The following is a 23,937-nucleotide window of genomic DNA, read 5'->3' as shown; positions in this document are numbered from 1 at the left end:
TGTCTTTCTACAAGGCGGGCCGACGCCTCCTTTTCTCTGTATTTTCCCTATCAGAGCCCTGAAGGAGTCTGACTCCACTGTTGACATCGGCAGCATGTTCTCCACAATATATCTCCCTATCAAGTCATAGAGCTCTGTCTGCATTAGTTTTTGGGGAGCTGAAGCACAAAAATCAAGCTTTTGCTGCTTACACAGTGAGGGTCCTTCACTGTGCCCTTTGTTAGCGGACCCCACGTTAACACCAGCCCTGCTACCTGTGTCTTGGTCTTCTTGGGCCACTAGTTTAGCGGAAGCGTGAGCCGTCGACAGGTGTTTCAGTAGGTTGGAGTTGCTTACACAAGACGTGGACAAAGTTTTTGCTCGGGGACATAATGTACACTCGACGTGTACATTTTTACCTTTGACCTCAACGTGGTTAAAGTAGTGTCTGTATTTCCATCTGGCAAACGCTGTCTTCACACTTGAATCCTCCTCACTCGCCATCTCTCGCTATGCGTTGTAAACACCCTCCACTATGCATGCGCTCTAAACACCCACCCACCTAGTTTCTCTGATTGGCTGAAGACGTAATCTTACTATACCTTAGCCAATCATCATTGCTTAGGCGGTTATCTCACCCTCCCCTCCTTTGTCACTCACACACACACACACACACACACTGACAAGACACACACACTTGCGCCTGAGAGTCCTGTGTCTGTATGCGTGAAGTAAAAAAAAAAAAAAAAGATTATTGAGCGGCTTCAGTAACGTGCAGTAACGGGGTGTCGGTAGTGGTAACGGCGTTATAGTGACAGTCAGAGTAATTAGTTAGATTAATCGTTACTGAAAAAAGTAACGGCGTTAGTAACGCCGTTTATTTCAACGCCGTTATTCCCATCACTGGAGCCTTGTCATGGACCATTTTCTTCAACTTCCACCAAAGATTTTCAATTGGATTAAGATCCGGACTATTTGCAGGCCATGACATTGACCCTATGTGTCTTTTTGCAAGGAATGTTTTCACAGTTTTTGCTCTATGGCAAGATGCATTATCATCTTGAAAAATGATTTCATCATCCCCAAACATCCTTTCAATTGATGAGATAAGAAAAGTGTCCAAAATGTCAACGTAAACTTGTGCATTTATTGATGATGTAATGAGGCCATCTCCGCAGTGCCTTTACCTGACATGCAGCCCCATATCATCAATGACTGTGGAAATTTACATGTTCTCTTCAGGCAGTCATCTTTATAAATCTCATTGGAACGGCACCAAACAAAAGTTCCAGCATCATCACCTTGCCCAATGCAGATTCGAGATTCATCACTGAATATGACTTTCATCCAGTCATCCACAGTCCACGATTGCTTTTCCTTAGCCCATTGTAACCTTGTTTTTTTTTTCTGTTTAGGTGTTAATGATGGCTTTCGTTTAGCTTTCTGTATGTAAATCTCATTTCCTTTAGGCGGTTTCTTACAGTTCGGTCACAGACGTTGACTCCAGTTTCCTCCCATTCGTTCCTCATTTGTTTTGTTGTGCATTTTTGATTTTTGAGACATATTGCTTTAAGTTTTCTGTCTTGACGCTTTGATGTCTTCCTTGGTCTACCAGTATGTTTGCCTTTAACAACCTTCCCATGTTTGTATTTGGTCCAGAGTTTAGACACAGCTGACTGTGAACAACCAACATCTTTTGCAACATTGCGTGATGATTTACCCTCTTTTAAGAGTTTGATAATCCTCTTCTTTGTTTCAATTGACATCTCTCATGTTGGAGCCATGATTCATGTCAGTCCACTTGGTGCAACAGCTCTTCAAGGTGTGATCACTCCTTTTTAGATGCAGACTAACGAGCAGATCTGATTTGATGCAGGTGTTAGTTTTGGGGATGAAAATTTACAGGGTGATTCCATAATTTATTCCTCAGAATTGAGTGATTCCATATTTTTTTCCCCTCTTCTTCTTCTTTGTCTTTCGGCTGTTCCTGTTAGGGGTTGCCACAGCAGATCAATCGTTTCCATCTCACCCTGTATCTTACGCTGTCACACCAACCACCTGCATGTCCTCCCTCAGCACATCCATAAACCTCCTCTTTGGTCTCCCTCTTCTCCTCCTGCCTGGTGGCTCCATCTTCAGCATCCTTCTCCCTATATACCCTGGGTCCCTCCTCTGCACATGTCCAAACCATCTCAATCTCGCCTCTCTGACTGTCTCCAAACCGTCCCACCTGAGCTGTCCCTCTGATATGTTCATTCATAATCTTGTCCATTCTTGTCACTCCCAAAGAGAATCTCAACATCTTCAGCTCTGCCACCTCCAGCTCTGCCTCCTCTCTTTTTGTTAGTGCCACTGTCTCTAAACCATACAACATAGCTGGTCTCACTACTGTCTTGTAAACTTTCTCCTTCACTCTTGCTGATATTCTTTGGTCACAAATCACTCCTGCCACCTTTCTCCACCCACTCCACCCTGCCTGCACTCTCTTCTTCACCTCTCTACCACACTCTCCATTACTTTGAACAGTTGACCCCAAATATTTAAACTCATCTACTTTCACCACTTCTACTCCTTGTAACTGCACTATTCCACTGGGCTCCCTCTCGTTCACACACATGTACTCAGTCTTGCTTCTACTGACTTTCATTCTCCTTCTCTCCAAAGCATATCTCCACTTCTCCAGACTAGACTCAACTTGCTCTCTACTCTCACTACAGATCACAATGTCATCTGCAAACATCATAGTCCATGGGGACTCCTGTCTGATCTCCCTCAGCCCTAACCAGTCCCAGCAGAAGACTGCCCCTCCCTGAGCCTGGTTCTGCTGGAGGTTTCTTCCTGTTAAAAGGGAGTTTTTCCTTCCCACTGTCGCCAAGTGCTTGCTCACAGGGGGTCGTTTTGACCGTTGGGGTTTTACATAATTATTGTATGGCCTTGCCTTACAATATAAAGCGCCTTGGGGCAACTGTTTGTTGTGATTTGGCGCTATATAAAAAAATTGATTGAAATTGATTGATTGATCTCATCTGTCAACCTGTCCATCACCACTGCAAACAAGAAAGGACTCAAAGCTGATCCTTGGTGTAATCCCACCTCCACCTTGAATGAGTCTGTCATTCCGACTGCACATCTCACCGCTGTCGCACTATTCTTGTACATGTCCTGCACTACCCTAACATACTTCTCTGCCACTCCAGACTTCCTCATACAGTGCCACAACTCTTCTCTTGGCACCCTATCATAAGCTTTTTCTAAGTCCACAAACACACAATGTAACTCTTTCTGTCCTTCTCTGTACTTTTCCAACAGTATTCTCAGAGCAAACATTGCATCTGTAGTGCTCTTTCTCGGCATGAAACCATATTGCTGCTCACAGATCTTCACCTGTTTTCTAAGCCTAGCTTCTACTACTCTTTCCCATAACTTCATGGTGTGGCTGATCAGCTTTATGCCTCTGTAGTTACTGCAGCTCTGCACATCACCCTTGTTCTTGAAAATAGAAACCAGCACACTTCGTCTCCACTCCTCAGGCATCCTCTCACTTTCCAAGATTTTATTAAACAATCTGGTTAGAAACTCTACTGCCATCTCTCCTAGACATTTCCATGCCTCCATTGGAATGTCATCTGGGCCAACTGCCTTTCCACTCTTCATCCTCTTCATAGCAGCCCTCACTTCGTCCTTGCTAATCTCTTTTACTTCCTGATTTACTCTCACCACATCATCCAGCCTTTTCTCTCGCTCATTTTCTTTATTCATCAACTCTTCGAAATATTCCCTCCACCTTCTCAGCACATTACCATGTGCATCTTTTACCACCCTAACCTGCTGCACATCCTTTCAAGCTCTGTCCCTTTGTCTGGCCAATCGGTACAAGTCCTTTTCTCCTTCCTTACTATTTAACTTCTTGTACAGCTCGCAATATGCCTTTTCCTTTGCTTTTGCTCTTCTCGCCTTACGCCGCATCTCCTTGTACTCTTGTCTACTTTCTTCATCTCTCCGACTATCCCAAAACGTTTTTGCCAACCTCTTTCTCCTTATGCTTTCCTGGACATCTTCATTCCACCACCAAGTCTCCTTGTCTTCCTTCCACTGTCCAGATGTCAATCAATCAATCAATCAATTTTTTTATATAGCGCCAAATCACAACAAACAGTTGCCCCAAGGCGCTTTATATTGTAAGGCAAGGCCATACAATAATTATGTAAAACCCCAACAGTCAAAACGACCCCCTGTGAGCAAGCACTTGGCTTGCTCACAGGGGGTCATACCCAGTACTGCCCTAGCTGTCTCCCTCACCACATCTGCAGTACTTTTCCAGTTGTCCAAAATTGCTTCCCCTCCAACTAGTGCTTCTCTCACCTGCTCGCTAAATTTCACACAACAGTCTTCCTCCTTCAGCTTCCACCATCTGATCCTTTGTTGAGCTCTCACTCTCTTCTTCTTCTTTACCTCTAAAGTCATCCTACAAACAACCATCCTATGCTGTCTAGTGACACTCTCTCCTGCTACCACCTTACAGTCTGTGATTTCTTTTAGCTTGCATCTCCTATAAAGAATGTAGTCCACCTGTGTGCACCTTCCTCCACTCTTATATGTTACCCTGTGCTCCTCCCTTTTCTTAAAGTAGGTATTCACCACAGCCATTTCCATCCTTTTTGCAAAATCAACTACCATCTGTCCTTCCCCATTCCTATCCTTGATACCATATCTACCCATTACATCCTCATCACCTCCGTTCCCTTCACCAACATGCTCATTGAAGTCTGCTCCTATCACCACTCTTTCATGCTTGGGTTCACTCTCCACCACGTCATCTAACACACTCCAGAAATCATCTTTCTCCTTCATCTCACAACCTACCTGTGGGGCATATGCACTGATGATATTCATCATCACCCCTTCAGTTTCCAACTTCACACTCATCACCCTGTCAGACACTTGTTTAACCTCCAACACACTTTTAACATACTCTTCCTTTAAAATGACCCCAACACCATTTCTGTTTCTGTCCTCACCATGGTACAACAACTTGTACCCACCGCCGATGCTCCTGCTCTTACTTCCCTTCCACTTGGTCTCTTGCACACACAATATGTCTACCTTTCTCCTCTCCATCATATCAGCCAGCTCTCTCCCTTTACCAGTCATACTGCCAACATTCAAAGTCCCCACTCTCATTTCCACCCTTCTAGTTTTCTTCTTCTCCCGCTGTTCGTGGCAACATTTTCCTCCTCTTCTTCGTCGTCGTCTTCGCCCAGCAGTAGCCCAATTTCCATCGGCACCCTGTTGGGCAATAGCACCAGTGACAGACATTGTTAACCCAGGCTGCGACCGATCCGGTATGGGAATTCAATTTTGAGTCTGCATAGTTGGGTTGGCTTGTTTTACACTGGATGCCCTTCCTGATGCAACCCTCCTCATTTATCCGGGCTTGGGACCGACACTCAGAATGTACTGGCTGCACACCCCATGTGGCTGAGTTCTGCTTGGTCTAAAAAAGTAACCGTTACTGACTGCCACAATCTTTTTTTCTTGATTTCTTATAGTGTTTCTTAAAGCCAGAAAGCGCTCTGACAGCCGCACACAGCAGGTACATTTAAACTGAAAAACGTGCACCTTAACCCGCACGCGGCGCTCGCTGACCCATTCAGATTCTAACTAAAGTCACCAGCTGTTACGTACGTGCGACCTGACCTGCATACCACGTGAACTGTGAAAATAAGGGCTCAGTGAGCGGGTCGCGATCTTATACAGTAAGGCTGACCGTGTGTGTGTTCGCACACATGCGCCTTCAACCTAAGGGTCCCAGTGACCACAGCAAGTTTGCCGTCGACTGCTTCATACCCGTGGCTGTGCACAGAAAACACGCTCAGCCTCATATATCTGATGAAAACATTTGATACTTTCCACTCTTATCATTCAGCGTTGGGGCAACTGTTTGTTGTGATTTGGCGCTATATAAATAAAATTGATTTGATTGATTGATTTTTTCGACTGAAACCCAACTGATTTTCTACTTCCTGGTGTCGCCGACTGAACGGTCCCCCCTAAAACTCACCCTCCCCCACTTCATAGTGGGGCAGATTACTGAAACTATTGTTCACTTTGTGGTACAAACACCAAATTTGCCTCATAAGTGCTTCAGAACTTACTCTCTCAGAAAAGTACGTTATCCGCTTGAAAAAACAAAATGGCCACCATCTTTTCAAGATGGCCACCATTCAAAGTGGTTTTAAACAGTGTATGATTGATATTTTGTTTTAATAGTCTTATTTTAACGGTCTTTACATCAAAATCTAAATAAAGGACCTGCTGTTGATGTACAGCTTTGAGTGGTCACACGTACAGGCACACTACTGGCTACACGTCAGGCTGAGGCAACGGCATTTGCATCGTCCTCGGCATTCAGTCTTGCAGCCACATTTTGTCAGCTGCTCACAAGTCTGAGTAATGGGTGGAAGGGTTGTCCAGAGAACGTCCCAGACCTCACCATCTTGTTGCCTGCAGCCCCAGTTGGCAGGGCTTTCAGTTTCCATTTTGCACGCTGTTGTCTGGCCCCGTATGCAGGCAGCTTGGACGGCAGACCGCTTCACATGCTCAACAAGGGATGCACTTGTCGGTGGAATGGAATCATAAGACATTTGCTTCCGAGCAAACAAGTTCAGTCTTCATCAACCTTGTCTGCTGTGCTTGTCATACATGGTGATGACAAACCTTTCACAGATGTTGAGGTCTGCCTCTTCTGTGATAGACAGGGATAACTTCAGGCCATACCTCTCATGCTTACCATGCAGTTTTCTTGCCTTTGCCACAAAAAGCTGACACAGCATCGCAGCCAGTAATGGTGTGAAAGAACAGGATGCCGCTGGATTTCTCTGGGCCACGATTCACCACCATATCATGAATTGGCAACCACCTAATGGACTGACCCTGGCCAAATTCTACCCAAATCTGTCATGATCCTGCCCTTGATGGGCTTCCTGTCATAAGTTTTGTACTGATTTCTTTCTTGTTCAGTACATCTGTATTTGTATTCTTGTCATGTTGTCATTGGTTTTGTTTTCTGTTCATCATTTATTTATGGTCTTCTGTCAGTGACTGTGTAGTTTTGTCTTAGGAGCTGTTTTGCCATATTGTTTTCATTTATTGTTACCTTATAGTCACTTCAGTCTTAGTTTGGTTCTGTTTACCTCATTTCTTGTATTATGCTTTAGTCACTGATTGCATTATTTGTTTGTTATGCTTTAGTCTGGCTTTTTCTGTGTATTATACTTTTATCTCTGGTTTTGTTTTCAGTTTATCACTTATTTTTCTGTTCAGTCATTTTTTGGTATTATCTGTTATCCTGTAGTCTGGGTTTGTTTTCTGTGTAGTCTATAGGTTGTTTTGACATTTTGTTCTTGTTAGCTTTTATACTTTAGTCATGGTCAGTTCCATTCTAGTTTTGTCTTAGTCTTTTATTTTCTGGCTGGTCTGTTCACCTTAACATTTATTAATTTTGGGTATTTCTTTCCGTTGGCTTGTTATGTTGTTTACTGTAGTTTTTTTTTCTCTCTCTCTCTCTCTTTTCTTTTGTCTCTGTCTCACTGCACTAGTCTGTGTATTTTGTCCTGTTTTTTTTTCCTCTTCATTAGGATTATCTTTTGGTTTTTGCTGTTCAGTCTTTTTGCACTTAGTCACGCCCACCTGAACTTTCCTGTTTCTTCTGTTTTCCACGCCCCTTCCTGATTCTTCTGACACACCTGTTCTCACGTTCCTCATTTCCACCCTTGTTATTTAAGCCGAAGACTTTCCTAATCCTCTTAGCGGCATTTTCTTTGTTAAAAACGACTAGCGACAAATCGAGCTTCTATTTCTGGTGGGGTTTTTTTGTAGCTGCTTGTGTTTGCAGACTGACTTCTATCACTCTTTCTGACTTCTATCTCAGTTTCTGTTCCTACCGAGCAGCGGGTGCTGCTGAGCTCCTTCACCGTCACAAAGCGCTCACAGGCGGATACACTTCACACGAGCCTCGCGCCAGTCCCAGCTAGCGAGCTAGCAAGGTAGCAAGCTGCACATAATGGCAGACAATTTGAATGTTGTTGTGGATTTTGGTGAAGCCATTTGATAGTCTTCCTTATGAAGAAGCCGTGGCTGCTGTCATGGCTTCAGCTCTCAATGGTTTGCAGGCCAAAGTTAAAGCAACAGCCCCCAGGTCAATGTTTGTGCATTGCTCTGCACACAGACTGAATCTGGTTCTGTCTCAGGGGGCTAAATGCAGAATATTTTTTGCATCACTCTCTGGGTTTGTCACATTTTTCTCTAAATCCACAAAGAGGATGTCTTTTTTTGAGTCTGCAGGCTGCTCAAGGTTGCCCAGAAATGCTGCTACTGGATGGACTTTCACATCACGGATAGTGAGCACTGTGGCAAACAATTATGATGCCTCCTGCAAACTTTTGTATATAGACTGTTTTCCTCTTACTTCTTTTGCACTTCTTGTTATTTATGACAAATTATTGTGGTTTGCCATTTTTGCCTTTAAAGAGTGTTAACTTCTTCACTTGTTGCTTCCTGTTTCTTATGATACACAATAGTGTTTGTTATTTCTTCTTATGTGTACATTAATGGGTATAGAATTTACCACTGTCGTTAGTTCATTTATTTATGATACATGATTGTGTTTTACCATTTTTGCCACTTTAATGTATAGGGGTTTTTTGTACATTTTTTGTCACTTCATGGTATTCTGTAATATACAGATTGTTTAACTTCTTTTGTTATTTATATGGTGCGACTTTAATGGAGGTTTAAGTCTTGTTCATTATGGTGAATGTTACTCTATGATAATGCAAAGTGCACTCTGTTGGTAAAACTGAATGACGTGCAATATTTTGACCATCAGGTGGCGCTGTAGTGCAGTTGTGCTTTCTTAAATACCTGTACTGTACATAGTTGTAATATGAAGTCACTGAGTCTTTTGTTTTTTTATGTTCAAAAACTTTATTGAAGTAATTATTGTTTATCTTTGTGTTTGTTATTGCAGTAGTCATTAAAACCGGAAATTTGTTCTTGAAAATAGCTGTTGTGAGTTAATTTGTGGGATTGTGGGTGTTCTAGACGAAGTTAGTGTTTTCATGGGTGGTGGGGCGGAGGTGGTGGCCACGTTAGTGTGCGCGGTGGGGGGGGGGGGGGGGGGCGCACGCAGGGGGTTTAGCCCGGGGAGTAAATCACTCTAGGACCACCACTGCTGCCGACTACCTGTACCTCTGCATCTTTGACTGTCTGTGTACCGAATCCCTGCTTGTTTTGACTGATAAAGCCTTTCTAGTTCCCTCCACTGACTGAGTTTTTGCATTTGGGTCCCACAACCTTCTGTGCCACATCACCTCGAGTTCATGTCAAAATCATTTCTAAGCCTGCATCCTGAAGAGTCGCAAAAATACTGACTGCAACGACAAGAATATCTGTGTTGCATGCCTTAATCAACACAGACTTCATCTGTTGCTTGGTTGCATGAAGAGCATGTGTGAAATTTCTAGAGTTGGATTCTTCATGGTTGCAAGGACTTAAGCCTTCAAGGCTGATGGGTTGGTTTGAAAGAGCCTGCTCTCCTTTGGTCACAACTACAACATTGTCAGTTCACAGGGTCACTATCTTGTCAGCTGGGAACCCAAAGAGCTCAGTCTTGTTGTCGTCTAGCAGGAAGCTTTTCCAGTTGGCTGGTAGTTTGGTTTTATCTGTCAGTCTACATCAATATCCCTTACCTCTGTTTGCTATGCACAAGTCCTCCACACGGCCACCTGCGGGCACTTTGTTCCCTTTGCCGGTTCCTACGCATTCATAGGAACAGGCAATAATCAATTCTATTGATTTTGTAACTGGTCTTATTGCCCTCTAGGGACAACACTGCTGTATTTACTCTGGTGGCTTATTTCATTCCTCTGCCTAAGCTTGCCTCGGCCAGAGAAACAGCTGCCTCAGGTTCCACGGTTTCCCTCGGAACATTGTTTTGATCGCAGACCTCAGTTCAGCTCAGGGTTTTGGAGGGAGTTGCTCTGGAGATGACCCGCTTGCTCTGGGTCATCTCCAGTCTGACATCAGGCTACCATCCACAAGTCACTGGACAGACAGAACTCCTTAACCAGGAGCTAGAAAAGGGACTCCGGATACTTGCCTCTCAACATCCTACGACCTGGTCATCACAGTTGTCTTGGATTGAACTAGCTCATAACAGTCTGCCTTCCTCTTCTTCTGGATTTTCTCCTTTTCATGTTGTGTACGGTCATCAACCTCCCTTGCAGCCTTACGCTCCTCTGTTCCCTCAGCCCTGAGTCTCATCCTCCAGTGTCGACAAACCTGGGAGCTGGAAAGAAGGGCCCTGCTACATTCCTCATCGGCTTACAAGATCACTGCTAACTGGAAGAGATCCATGTCATCATTTTATGCTGCTGGACAGAAGGTGTGGCTCTCCATGCACCACCTGCCCCTGCGAGGACTGCCCAGGAAACTTGCTCCCAGGTTCGTTGGCCCATTCCCAATTTCCAAAATTATTAATCCCGTCTCTGTTTGTCTTTGTCTCCAAAGTCCATGGGCAACCATCCCACGTTCCATGTCAGCCATGTCAAGCCTGTTCGTTCCAGCCTGTTGTGGCCTCTGGCCATTCCCCCTCTCCCGCCCGGTTTGTGGATGGTAGCCCGGTCTTCACTGTGCTTCACTCCTGTACTCTTGTCGGCAGGGTTGTGGCATCCAGTACCTGGTGGACTGGGAGGGCCACGAGGAGTAGACATGGATTCCCTCCCATTTTGTATTGGACCCTGCCTTGATTTGTGGTTTTCATTCTGCTCACCCTGGTTCTGCTGGGCTGTAGGGGTCAGCTATAGAAGGGATCGCTGTTATTTACTTCCACTTTTCCCACACATGCGCACACAGACGGTAGGCAAAAAACTGCAGACTCCAAGCAGATGCGATGAGAAAACGCACAGGAAGATGACTTCAGACTACGTGTCAGCTGTTGATCCCAAAGATCGAAAGCGATATTGTGAGAAATTAAATCTTGGAGATGACGACCATGAAGGATATCAACTTTTTGGAGGCTTACAATTATTTTGACAGTGGTCACATGAGGGCTCCCCTTCTAGCTGCCACCTTATTGTGGTGGGGGAGTTTGCGTACCCAGATGATCCTAGGACCTATGTTGTCGGGGGCTTTGTGCCCCTTGTAGGGTCTCCCAAGGCAAACAGGTCCAAGGTGACGGGTCAGACTAAGGGCAGTTCAGAAGCTCCCATGACCAGTAAAAAAAAATCAAGATGTTGCCCGGAATGGGCGACGTTAAATATGATCAATCTATCTTTATTAGTTGGCTATATACCACAGGCTTTTAAGGTGGCAGTAATTAAACCATTACTTAAAAAGCCATCACTTGACCCAGCTATCTTAGCTAATTATAGGCCAATCTCCAACCTTCCTTTTCTCTCAAAAATTCTTGAAAGGGTAGTTGTAAAACAGCTAACTGATCATCTGCAGAGGAATGGTCTATTTGAAGAGTTTCAGTCAGGTTTCAGAATTCATCATAGTACAGAAACAGCATTAGTGAAGGTTACAAATGATCTTATGGCCTCAGACAGTGGACTCATCTCTGTGCTCATCCTGTTAGACCTCAGTGCAGCTTTTGATACTGTTGACCATAAAATTTTATTACAGAGATTAGAGCATGCCCTAGGTATTAAAGGCACTGTGATGCGGTGGTTTGAATCATATTTATCTAATAGATTACAATCTGTTCATGTAAATGGGGAATCTTCTTCACAGTCTAAGGTTAATTATGGAGTTCCACAAGGTTCTGTGCTAGGACCAATTTTATTCACTTTATACATGCTTCCCTTAGGCAGTATTATTAGAAAGCATTGCTTAAATTTTCATTGTTACGCAGATGATACCCAGCTTTATCTATCCATGAAGCCAGAGGACACACACCAATTAGCTAAACTGCAGGAATGTCTTACAGACATAAAGACATGGATGACCTCTAATTTCCTCCTTTTAAATTCCTTTTTGCATTTGCGCAATATCTCTAAAATTAGAAAGGTCTTGTCTCAGAGTGATGCTGAAAAGCTAATTCATGCATTTATTTCTTCTAGGCTGGACTATTGTAATTCATTATTATCAAGTTGTCCTAAAAGTTCCCTGAAAAGCCTTCAGTTAATTCAAAATGCTGCAGCTAGAGTACTGACGGGGACTAGAAGGAGAGAGCATATTTCACCCATATTGGCTTCTCTTCATTGGCTCCCTGTTAATTCCAGAATAGAATTTAAAATTCTTCTTCTTACTTATAAGGTTTTGAATAATCAGGTCCCATCTTATCTTAGGGACTTCATAGTACCATATCACCCCAATAGAGCGCTTCACTCTCAGACTGCAGGCTTACTTGTAGTTCCTAGGGTTTGTAAGCGTAGAATGGGAGGCAGAGCCTTCAGCTTTCAGGCTCCTCTCCTGTGGAACCAGCTCCCAATTCAGATCAGGGAGACAGACACCCTCTCTACTTTTAAGATTAGGCTTAAAACTTTCCTTTTTGCTAAAGCTTATAGTTAGGGCTGGATCAGGTGACCCTGAACCATCCCTTAGTTATGCTACTATAGACCTAGACTGCCGGGGGTTCCCATGATGCACTGAGTGTTTCTTTCTCTTTTCGCTCTGTATGCACCACTCTGCATTTAATCATTAGTGATACAATACAATACAATATAAAGCGCCTTGGGGCAACTGATTGTTGTGATTTGGTGCTATATAAATAAAATTGATTGATTGGCACAGCCGGGGCCCCACCCTGGAGCCAGGCCTGGGGTTGGGGCGCGAGCGCCTGGTGGTCGGGCCTTAGCCCATCGGGCCCGGCCGGGCTCAGCCCAAAAGAGTGATGTGGGCCCGCCCTCCTGTGGGTTCACCACCTGTAGAGGGGGCCATGGGGGTCGGGTGCAGAGAGGATTGGGTGGCGGTCGAGGGCGGGTGGCCCGGTCCGTGCTCACGGCCCCTGGCTTTTGCGACGTGGAATGCCACCTCACTGGGGGGGAAGGAGCCTGAGCTTGTGTGGGAGGTTGAGAGATACCGACTAGAGATAATCGGGCTCACCTCCACACACAGCTTGGGCTCTGGTACCCAACTCCTGGAGAGGGGCTGGACGCTCCACTTTTCTGGCGTTGCCCACGGGGAGAGGCGGAGAGCTGGGGTAGTATTGCTCCCCAGCTCAGTCACATGTGTTGGAGTTCGCGTCCCTATGCCTTCAGGTCAGGGACAGGTCTCTCACTGTTCAGAATCAGAAGAAGTTTATTGCCATTGCCAGTGAACAGGATTCACAGACTAGGAATTTGCTTCGGTACAATGGTGCAACATTAAGAAGAGATAAAATGCTAAGATAAAATATAACATATGTGTCAAAATAAGATAAAAAAAAGAAATATGAAATATGAAAGGCTGTGTGCAACAGACAAAACAGTGCAGTGGGAGGAGTGCAATTAAAAACCAAAGTACATTGTCTAAAGTGACCTGTGATAAAATGAAAAGTGACAGAGTTATGAGGTGTTCATGAGTCTAACGGCAGAGGGGAAGAAACTGTTCTTATGGCGGGAGGTTCTGGTCCGGATGGACCGTAGCCTCCTGCCCGAGGGGAGTGGTTTGAATAGACCGTGTGCAGGGTGAGAAGGGTCAGCTGTGATCCGACCTGCTCGGCCCAGAGTCCTGGAGACATGCAGGTCGTGGAGAGATGGAAGGCTAAAGCCGATCACCTTCTCAGCAGAGGCCACAATGCGCTGCAGTCTGTGTCTGTCCCTGGCTGTGGCCCCAGCGTACCACACCGTGATGGAGGAGCAGAGGATGGACTTGATGATGGCCGTGTAGAACTGCACCATCAGCTGGACAGGCAGCTTGGCCTTCTTCAGCTGCCGCAGGAAGTACATCCTCTGCTGGGCCTTCTTGATGAGGGAGCTGATGGTTGACTCCCACTTGAGGTCCTGGGTGATGGTGGTGCCAAGGAAGTGGTGACAGACCACAGTCGTGATGGGGCTGTTGGTGAGGGCAAGGGGGCTGTGGCTTTCCTGAAGTCCACGATCATCTCCACTGTTTTCTGGGCGTTGAGCTCCAAGTTGTTGCTGCTGCACCAGGTCACTAGCCGGTCCACCTCCCTCCTGTAGGCAGACTCATCCCCATCCGAAATGAGTCCGATGAGGGTGGTGTCGTCCGCAAACTTGATGAGCTTTACAGAGTCGTGGCTGGAGGTGCAGCAGTTAGTGTAGAGCGAGAAGAGCAGAGGGGAAAGGACACAGCCCTGTGGAGATCCTGTGCTGAGAGCCCGAGTGTTCGAGACATTTTTTCCCAGCCTCACACTCTGACTCCGGTCCGTCAGGAAGTCTGTGATCCACTTGCAGGTGGAGTTGGGCACGTGGAGCAGAGAAAGCTTGTCCTGGAGCAAAGCTGGAAGGATGGTGTTGAATGCAGAGCTGAAGTTCACAAACAGGATCCTAGCGTAGGTTCCTGGGGAGTCCAGGTGCTGCAGGATGGAGTGCAGGGCCAGCTTTATGGTGTCATCTACAGACCTGTTGGCTCTGTAGGCAACTGCAGGGGGTCCAGGAGGGGGTCGGTGATGGACTTCAGGTGGGATAAAACCAGACGTTCGAAGGTCTTCATGACTACAGACATGAGAGCCACAGGCCTGTAGTCATTAAGTCCAGTGATGTGTGGTTTCTTGGGGACTGGAACTATGATTGAGGACTTCAAACAGACTGGAACATGGCATGACTCCAGGGAGGTGTTGAAGATCCCCGTGACGACTGGGGCCAGCTCATCAGCGCAGTGTCTCAGGGTGGCAGGAGAGACACAGTCTGGGCCTTACGTGGATTCAGCCTTTTGAAATATCTCCTCACGTTCTCCTCTTGGACCGAGAGGAGAACAGGGGGAGTGGGGAGGTCCAGAGTGTTTGAATATCCAGTTGTGTGGGGGGTGGGGAGGTGTGAGTCCTTGTCTTCAAAGCGTGAATAGAAGACGTTCAGGTCGTTGGCCAGCTTGAGGTCGTCAATAGAACGAGGTGCTTTGGGCTTGTAGTTGGTGATCTCTTTCAACCCCCTCCACACAGAGGCCGAGTTGTTGGCAGAGAACCTTTGCTGCAGACGTGAACTGTACATGGATTTAGCCTTTGCAACCTCCTTGCTAAATCTGTACTTTGCACCTCTATAGCTGTCTCTGTCTCCTTCTCTGAAAGCCACCTCTTTCTGCTGACAGAGCTGCTGGAGTTTAGGTGTGAACCAGGGCTTATCATTGTTATATCTCACCCTGGTACGCTGTGGGATGATGCTGTCTTCACAGAAATGAATATATGACGTCACAGTGTCCATGTAGTAAGGCCTTGCCTTACAATATAAAGCGCCTTGGGGCAACTGTTTGTTGTGATTTGGCGCTATATAAAAAAATTGATTGATTGATTGATGTAGTCATCTAGACTGTCTGTTGAAGCCTCAAACATATCCCAAACCGTGGTGGCCAATCCGTGGTAGCTCCTCTACAGCTTCATTGCTCCACACTTTAGACGTCCTCACAACAGGTTTAGAGAGTTTAAGTCTCTGTCTGTATGTGGGGATCAAGTGGACCATCACGTGATCTGAGAGTCTCAAAGCTGCACGGGCCATTGCGCGGTAGGCGCCACTCACTGTCGTGTAACAATGATCTAACGTGCTCCCTTCTCTGGTCGGGCATTTAACAAACTGTTTGTATTTTGGAAATTCCTGACTGCGATTCCCTTTGTTAAAATCACCGAGAATTATAACAAGAGAGTCCGGAAAGTCTCTCTCCACGCTCATAATCTGATCCGCGAGCGCGCGCTCGGCCTCGTGCACGTCCACGCTCGGTGGGATATACACAGAGCAAAGTATGAAAGAGTTAAACTCACGTGGAGAGTAGAACGGTCTGCAGTTTATGAGGAGATATTCCAGAGAGGGACAGCAGTGTTGGGAGATCACAGTCACATCGGAGCACCAGGCGTTGTTGATATAGAAGCAGAGTCCTCCCCCTCTAGTTTTTCCACCAGAGAGTGCTCGGTCTCTGTCTGCGCGGAAGAGTTGGAATCCCTCTAGTTGGAGCGCGCAGTCCGGTGTCTGTGCATTTAACCACGTCTCCATGAAGCACAGTACACAAGATGAGGAGAAATCTCTATTCTTCTTCATCAGCAGTGCCAGCTCATCCATCTTGTTGTGGAGTGAGCGGACGTTGGAGAGAAATATCCCAGGTAGGGGTGTGCGCGTGCCCCTTCGTCTGAGGCGCACGAGAGCTCCAGCTCGTTTTCCTCTCCGCCGTCGTCTCACTTTTTGGCCAAAAAGTGAACCAGTTCAACTGCAGGCACTAAAAAAAAACTGGCATAATGTCCGTGGGTGTTGATGATTTGATGTTTAGAAGCTCCTCGCGGGTGTAGGGACACGATGACACACGATTCACGCACAAAAACAGACAAAACAGGGAGCACCAGAATACCAGGGCGCCTTCACATGGCGCCATCTTGGAAGGGTTGTTTCAGCCTACGGGCCGAGCGGCAGTGCAGAGTACCCGACCTTCTTGGAGTCCCTGGGAGGGGTACTAGATAGCGCTCCGACTGGGGACTCCATTGTTCTCCTGGGGGTTTTCAATGCCCATGTGGGCGGCGACAGTGAGACCTGGAGGGCGGTGATTGGGAAGCACGGCCTCCCCAATCTGAACCCGAGTGGTGTTCAGTTGTTGGACTTCTGTGCTAGTCACAGTTTGTCCATCACGAACACCATGTTCGACCACAAGGGTGTCCATAAGTGTACGTGGCACCAGCACACCCTGAGCCAGAGATGGATGATCGACTTTGTAGTCGTATCATCTGACCTTTGGCCACGTGTCTCGGACACTCGAGTGAAGAGAGGGGCTGAGCTGTTGACCGATCATCACCTGGTGGTGAGTTGGATCCGCTGGGAGGGGAGGAAGCCGGTCAGACCTGGCAGGCCCAAACGTATTGTGAGGGTCTGCTGGGAATGACTGGCGGAACCCTCTGTCAGCGAGGTCTTCAACTCCCACCTCCGGGAGAGCTTAGACATGGAGTCCGAGAGGACCATGTTCTCCACCTCCATTGTTGATGTGGCCGCTCATAGCTGTGGTCACAAGGTCTCTGGTGCCTGTCGCGGCGGCAATCCCCGAACCCAGTGGTGGACGCCGGAAGTAAAGGATGCTGTTAAGCTGAAGGAGTCCTACTTGACTTTGTTGGCAGGTGGGACCCCGGAGGCAGCTGACAGGTACCGGCAGGCCAAGTGTGCCGCAGCCCATGTGTTCACAGAGGCAAAAACTCAGGTCTGGGAGGAGTTCGGGGATACCATGGAGGAGGACTATAGGTCGGCTTCAAAGAAATTCTGGCAAACTGTCCGACGCCTCAGGAGGCAGAAGCAGCTCTCCACCAGCACTGTCTACGGTGCGGGTGGGGAGCTGTTGACCCTGACTGGGGATGTTGTTGGGCGGTGGAAGGAATACTTCGAGGATCTCCTCAATCCCATCATCACGTCTTCCAAAGAGGAAGCAGAGGCTGGAGACTCAGAGGCAGACTCATCCATTACCCAGGCCGAAGTCACCGAGGTGGTTAGAAAGCTCCTCGGTGGCAACTATCTATTATCTGTCGTCCACCTGGTCGTTACTGTGAGTTTCTCTGTGAATTTTCAGACCTTTTGTCTGACTTAGTGCTTAGCTCAGATAAGATAATTATAGTGGGCGATTTTAACATCCACACAGATGCTGAGAATGACAGCCTCAACACTGCATTTAATCTATTATTAGACTCTATCGGCTTTGCTCAAAAAGTAAATGAGTCCACCCACCACTTTAATCATATTTTAGATCTTGTTCTGACTTATGGTATGGAAATAGAAGACTTAACAGTATTCCCTGAAAACTCCCTTCTGTCTCATCATTTTTTAATAACATTTACATTTACCCTGATGGACTACCCTGCAGTGGGGAATAAGTTTCATTACACTAGAAGTCTTTCAGAAAGCGCTGTAACTAGGTTTAAGGATATGATTCCTTCTTTATGTTCTCTAATGTCATATACCAACACAGAGCAGAGTAGCTACCTAAACTCTGTAAGGGAGTTAGAGTATCTCGTCAATAGTTTTACATCCTCATTGAAGACAACTTTGGATGCTGTAGCTCCTCTGAAAAAGAGAGCTTTAAATCAGAAGTGTCTGACTCCGTGGTATAACTCACAAACTCGTAGCTTAAAGCAGATAACCCGTAAGTTGGAGAGGAAATGGCGTCTCACTAATTTAGAAGATCTTCACTTAGCCTGGAAAAAGAGTTTGTTGCTCTATAAAAAAAAGCCCTCCGTAAAGCTAGGACATCTTTCTACTCATCACTAATTGAGAAAATAAGAACAACCCCAGGTTTCTTTTCAGCACTGTAGCCAGGCTGACAAAGAGTCAGAGCTCTATTGAGCTGAGTATTCCATTAACTTTAACTAGTAATGACTTCTTTGCTAAAAAAATTTTGACTATTAGAGAAAAAATTACTCATAACCATCCCAAAGATGTATCGTTATCTTTGGCTGCTTTCAGTGATGCCGGTATTTGGTTAGACTCTTTCTCTCCGATTGTTCTGTCTGAGTTATTTTCATTAGTTACTTCATCCAAACCATCAACATGTTTATTAGACACCATTCCTACCAGGCTGCTCAAGGAAGTCCTACCATTATTTAATGCTTCAATCTTAAATATGATCAATCTATCTTTGTTAGTTGGTTATGTACCACAGGCCTTTAAGGTGGCAGTAATTAAACCATTACTTAAAAAGCCATCACTTGACCCAGCTATCTTAGCTAATTATAGGCCAATCTCCAACCTTCCTTTTCTCTCAAAGATTCTTGAGAGGGTAGTTGTAAAACAGCTAACTGATCACCTGCAGAGGAATGGTCTATTTGAAGAGTTTCAGTCAGGTTTTAGAATTCATCATAGTACAGAAACAGCATTAGTGAAGGTTACAAATGATCTTCTTATGGCTTCGGACAGTGGACTTATCTCTGTGCTTGTTCTGTTGGACCTCAGTGCTGCTTTTGATACTGTTGACCATAAAATTTTATTACAGAGATTAGAGCATGTCATAGGTATTAAAGGCACTGCGCTGTGGTGGTTTGAATCATATTTGTCTAATAGATTACAGTTTGTTCATGTAAATGGGGAATCTTCTTCACAGACTAAAGTTAATTATGGAGTTCCACAAGGTTCTGTGCTAGGACCAATTTTATTCACTTTATACATGCTTCCCTTAGGCAGTATTATTAGACGGTATTGCTTAAATTTTCATTGTTACGCAGATGATACCCAGCTTTATCTATCCATGAAGCCAGAGGATACACACCAATTAGCTAAACTGCAGGATTGTCTTACAGACATAAAGACATGGATGACCTCTAATTTCCTGCTTTTAAACTCAGATAAAACTGAAGTTATTGTACTTGGCCCCACAAATCTTAGAAGCATGGTGTCTAACCAGATCGTTACTCTGGATGGCATTTCCCTGACATCTAGTAATACTGTGAGAAATCTTGGAGTCATTTTTGATCAGGATATGTCATTCAAAGCACATATTAAACAAATATGTAGGACTGCCTTTTTGCATTTACGCAATATCTCTAAAATCAGAAAGGTCTTGTCTCAGAGTGATGCTGAAAATGTTATGTGTCGGACGCAGCTCGGAGAACCGACCAGCGTTTGAAGGACCCAGTATGAAATAAGCAGAGCACGGTACAAAGGCTAACTGAATTTAATACATAACAGTGATAATATAATAACAAAAAGGTGCGGCCTGGCGTGGTGCGCTCCCAGCAGCGCTAACGGTCCGGAGCCAGAAGCTGTTTCGGACCCAAGGACCCCGCCGACACCCCCCAGGTGGCCGCAACAACCGAGTCTGTGAAAGAAGGAACCATTATGTGAGTCCACACTCTACACACAGAACACTTAAAGGTGTACAAACAGCAAACACTTCCTGGCTTGATTACTGATCAGCTTCCCAACCTGCAGGCATGGAACATCCAGTTCACAAAACTCCACTGCAGTGGAAGCTGATACATGACTAACAAACAGCTCAATACAATAAGGTGTGAGGGACACCACATTTACTGACTGTATAACTGTTAGTCACAAAATCTAACGTACCTCAGGAAGTGCGCTGACGAGCGTGAAACCTCACCCCCTCCTCTTTCACAGACTGTGCATCAAACCTGGACGTTCTCAGCATCCGCTGCTGATGAGATGGCTCCCGAGACGACGATCTCACCCGTCTAGTCACAAGGTCGAGTCTCTGGCAAATACACACTGTGCACTCCAGTCTTAAATGCCAACATGTTCCAATCCATCCAGATGCACCACAGCTGTGAGTCCTGACGAGTCGCAGGTGATCAGGGTGAGGTCCTGACAGCCTCAGCAACACAGCCACTCAGTCCCAAACGCACGCCACCTGGGAGGAAAACCAAAAGACAGAAACAAACCGGCAGCCAGGCCCCCCCCAGCCATATAACAGAAAAACTAATTCATGCATTTATTTCCTCTAGGCTGGACTATTGTAATTCATTATTATCAGGTTGTCCTAAAAGTTCCCTAAAAAGCCTTCAGTGGTTCAGAATGCTGCAGCTAGAGTACTGACGGGGACTAGCAGGAGAGAGCATATCTCACCCGTGTTGGCCTCTCTTCATTGGCTTCCTGTTAATTCTAGAATAGAATTTAAAATTCTTCTTCTTACTTATAAGGTTTTGAATAATCAGGTCCCATCTTATCTTAGGGACCTCGTAGTACCATATTACCCCATTAGAGCGCTTCGCTCTCAGACTGCGGGCTTACTTGTAGTTCCTAGGGTTTGTAAGAGTAGAATGGGAGGCAGAGCCTTCAGCTTTCAGGCTCCTCTCCTGTGGAACCAGCTCCCAATTCAGATCAGGGAGACAGATACCCTCTCTACTTTTAAGATTAGGCTTAAAACTTTCCTTTTCGCTAAGGCTTATAGTTAGGGCTGGATCGGGTGACCCTGGACCATCCCTTGGTTATGTTGCTTTAGACGTAGACTGTGGGGGGGTTCCCATGATGCACTGTTTCTTTCTCTTTTTGCTCCGTATGCATCACTCTGCATTTAATCATTAGTGATCGATCTCTGCCCCCCTTCTCGGCATGTCTTTTTCCTGGTTCTTTCCCTCAGCCCCAACCAGTCTCAGCAGAAGACTGCCCCTCCCTGAGCCTGGTTCTGCTGGAGGTTTCTTCCTGTTAAAAGGGAGTTTTTCCTTCCCACTGTGGCCAAGTGCTTGCTCATAGGGGGGTCGTTTTGACCGTTGGGGTTTTTCATAATTATTGTATGGCCTTGCCTTACAATATGGAGCGCCTTGGGGCAACTGTTTGTTGTGATTTGGTGCTATATAAGAAAAAAGTTGATTGATTGATTGATTGATTGATTGATTGATTGATTGATTGATTGATTGAACGCTCCTGGGGTGGATGAAGTCCGTCCTGAGTACCTTAAGTCTCTGGATGTTGTGGGACTGTCTTGGCTGACACGCCTCTGCAACATAGCGTGGCGGTCGGGGGAAGTGCCTCTGGATTGGCAGACCGCGGTGGTGGTCCCTCTGTTTAAGAAGGGGGACCGGAGGGTGTGTTCCAGCTACAGGGGGATCACACTCCTCAGCCTCCCTGGTAAGGTCTATTCTAGAGTACTGGAGAGGAGAATTCGACCGATAGTCGAACCTCGGATTCAGGAGGAGCAGTGTGGTTTTCATCCTGGTCGCGGCACACTGGACCAGCGCTACACGCTCCATCGTGTGCTTGAGGGTTCATGGGAGTTCGCCCAACCAGTCCACATGTGCTTTGTGGATCTGGAGAAGGTGTTCGACAGTGTCGCTCGGGGCACCCTGTGGGGGGTGCTCTGGGAGTACGGGGTCCGGGGTCCTTTGTTAAGGGCTATCCGGTCCCTGTACGACCGCAGCAGGAGCTTGGTTCGCATTGCCGGTAGTAAGTCGAACCTGTTTCCAGTGCACGTTGGCCTCCGCCAGGGCTGCCCTTTGTCACCGGTTCTGTTCATTATCTTTATGGACAGAATTTCTAGGCGCAGCCAGGGTGTAGAGGGGGTCTGGTTTGGGAACCACAGAATCTCATCTCTGCTGTTTGTGGATGATGTGGTTCTGTTGGCTTCATCAAATCAGGACCTTCAGCGTGCACTGGGGCGGTTTGCAGCCAAGTGTGAAGCCTCCGGGATGAAAATCAGCACCTCCAAATCTGAGGCCATGGTTCTCGCGCGGAAAAGGTGCTTTGCCCTCTTCAGGTCGGTGGAGTATCCTTGCCTCAAGTGGAGGTGTTTAAGTATCTCGGGGTCTTGTTCACGAGTGAGGGACGGATGGAGCGTGAGATCGACAGACGGATCAGTGCAGCATCTGCAGTGATGCGGTCGCTGTATTGGACCGTCGTGGTGAAGAGAGAGCTGAGTAGGGGGGCAAACCTCTCGATTTACCAATCGATCTACATTCTGATCCTCACCTATGGTCATGAGACTTGGCTCATGACCGAAAGAACGAGATCGCGAATACAAGCAGCCGAGATGAGTTTCCTCCACAGGGTGACTGGGCGCTCCCTTCGACATAGGGTGAGGAGCTCGGTCACTCGGGAGGAGCACATCGAAAGGAGCCATTTGAGGTGGCTTGCCCCCTGTACGCCTCGCTGGAGAGGTGTTCCGGGCACGTCCCATCGGGAGGAGGCCGCAGGGTGTTCAAATACTTATTTTCCTCACTGTATATACCTTTTTCTTGAGCTGCTTAGGTGGGTAGGGAGAGTTCCCATGGGATAAAAAAGATATAAGATATACTTTACTGAATTTTCATGTGTTCACATCAAAATAAACAAATTTTACAACAGCATGACATCACCTTCACAATGATGACATCAGTCAGGACAGCAGATACTGTACTAAGTAAGGAGGAACAAAGATCAACACTTTGTTGATGATGCTGTCCTCTGATGCAACACGACCACAGTAACCCATGGCAACGAAGACCAGTGAGGAAGTGAAACCTGTCTTGGAATTAGGATCTGCAGGCAGATAAAAAAGGAAGAAAAAAAAATCAGTGTCCACCCATTAAAGTAATGTGATACCTGGTGGACGTCTATTCTCTGAAAAATGGCAAAAAAAAACCTCTAAACTTCTGCCAGGGTATGTAAACTTTTGGCCCCAACTGTATATGTTAAAAGTGTGAGTGTGTGATTTTATTTAGTAAGTTCAATGTAAGTACATAATGTTTAATTTACTCAATACTCTGGCCAGAGTAGGACCATATGTACAGTGTCTGTTAGTTTTACACTGGTGATTTTACTGTGCATTAGACTTCTTGTCTTTAATCAGCTGTCCTACCTCTGGATCCTCTGTTATTGCAAATGCACACTGCGCTGCAAACAGAGAGCTTAACCTGACTGTTGTAGTTTTTTATACTTCCCTATATTTGCTCTGTGCAGTGATCGACAGCTCTGCGACGGTAGCTGTTATCACGATGGTGTTCCGGTCCACTCAATAGCACATAAACAGTCCAGCCACTGTCGCATCTCTCCTAAAGAGCTTGAGCAGACATTCTTACCAGGACACCACCTGATTTGGACTTTGGGCTGAAATACAAAGTATTAAATACCAATTGTAAAGGTCAAAATAAAGATACACAACATAATAATTAACACTGTCATCCGATGACAGTGGTGATGAGCAATACTCAGATGACTCAGATGAACATTCCAACGCTGTGTCAGAGGAAAGACTTACTGCATCTCTGGAATCCTTTTTAGAGCGGGTGTCCTTTTAAAGAACTGTAAAAACAAATCTAAAAGATAAAAATAATTGAATAAAACACTCACTTTGCTGTATAATTGTATGCAAATAGAGAAGTACACACAGGGGCAACACATACAGTACATTTTAATATAG

At 46.0% G+C, this 23,937-nt stretch overlaps 1 long non-coding RNA gene across 1 annotated transcript; it reads right to left on the bottom strand.

Moving 5' to 3' along the window:
- Positions 1–712: 712 nt before the first annotated feature.
- LOC117504188 lies at positions 713–23,690 on the bottom strand. The gene is made up of 3 exons (XR_004558740.1): positions 23,680–23,690; positions 22,759–22,767; positions 713–889 (listed from the first exon to the last, which is right to left on the bottom strand). It is a non-coding gene; the product is annotated as an uncharacterized LOC117504188 (long non-coding RNA).
- Between the last annotated feature and the right edge of the window lie 247 nt (positions 23,691–23,937).

This window comes from Thalassophryne amazonica, chromosome 22 (genome assembly GCF_902500255.1).
Source record: "Thalassophryne amazonica chromosome 22, fThaAma1.1, whole genome shotgun sequence".
Taxonomy (NCBI): Eukaryota; Metazoa; Chordata; class Actinopteri; order Batrachoidiformes; family Batrachoididae; genus Thalassophryne; species Thalassophryne amazonica.
Note: the sequence above shows the minus strand (reverse complement) of the source record. Positions and strands in the feature narration are given on the sequence as shown.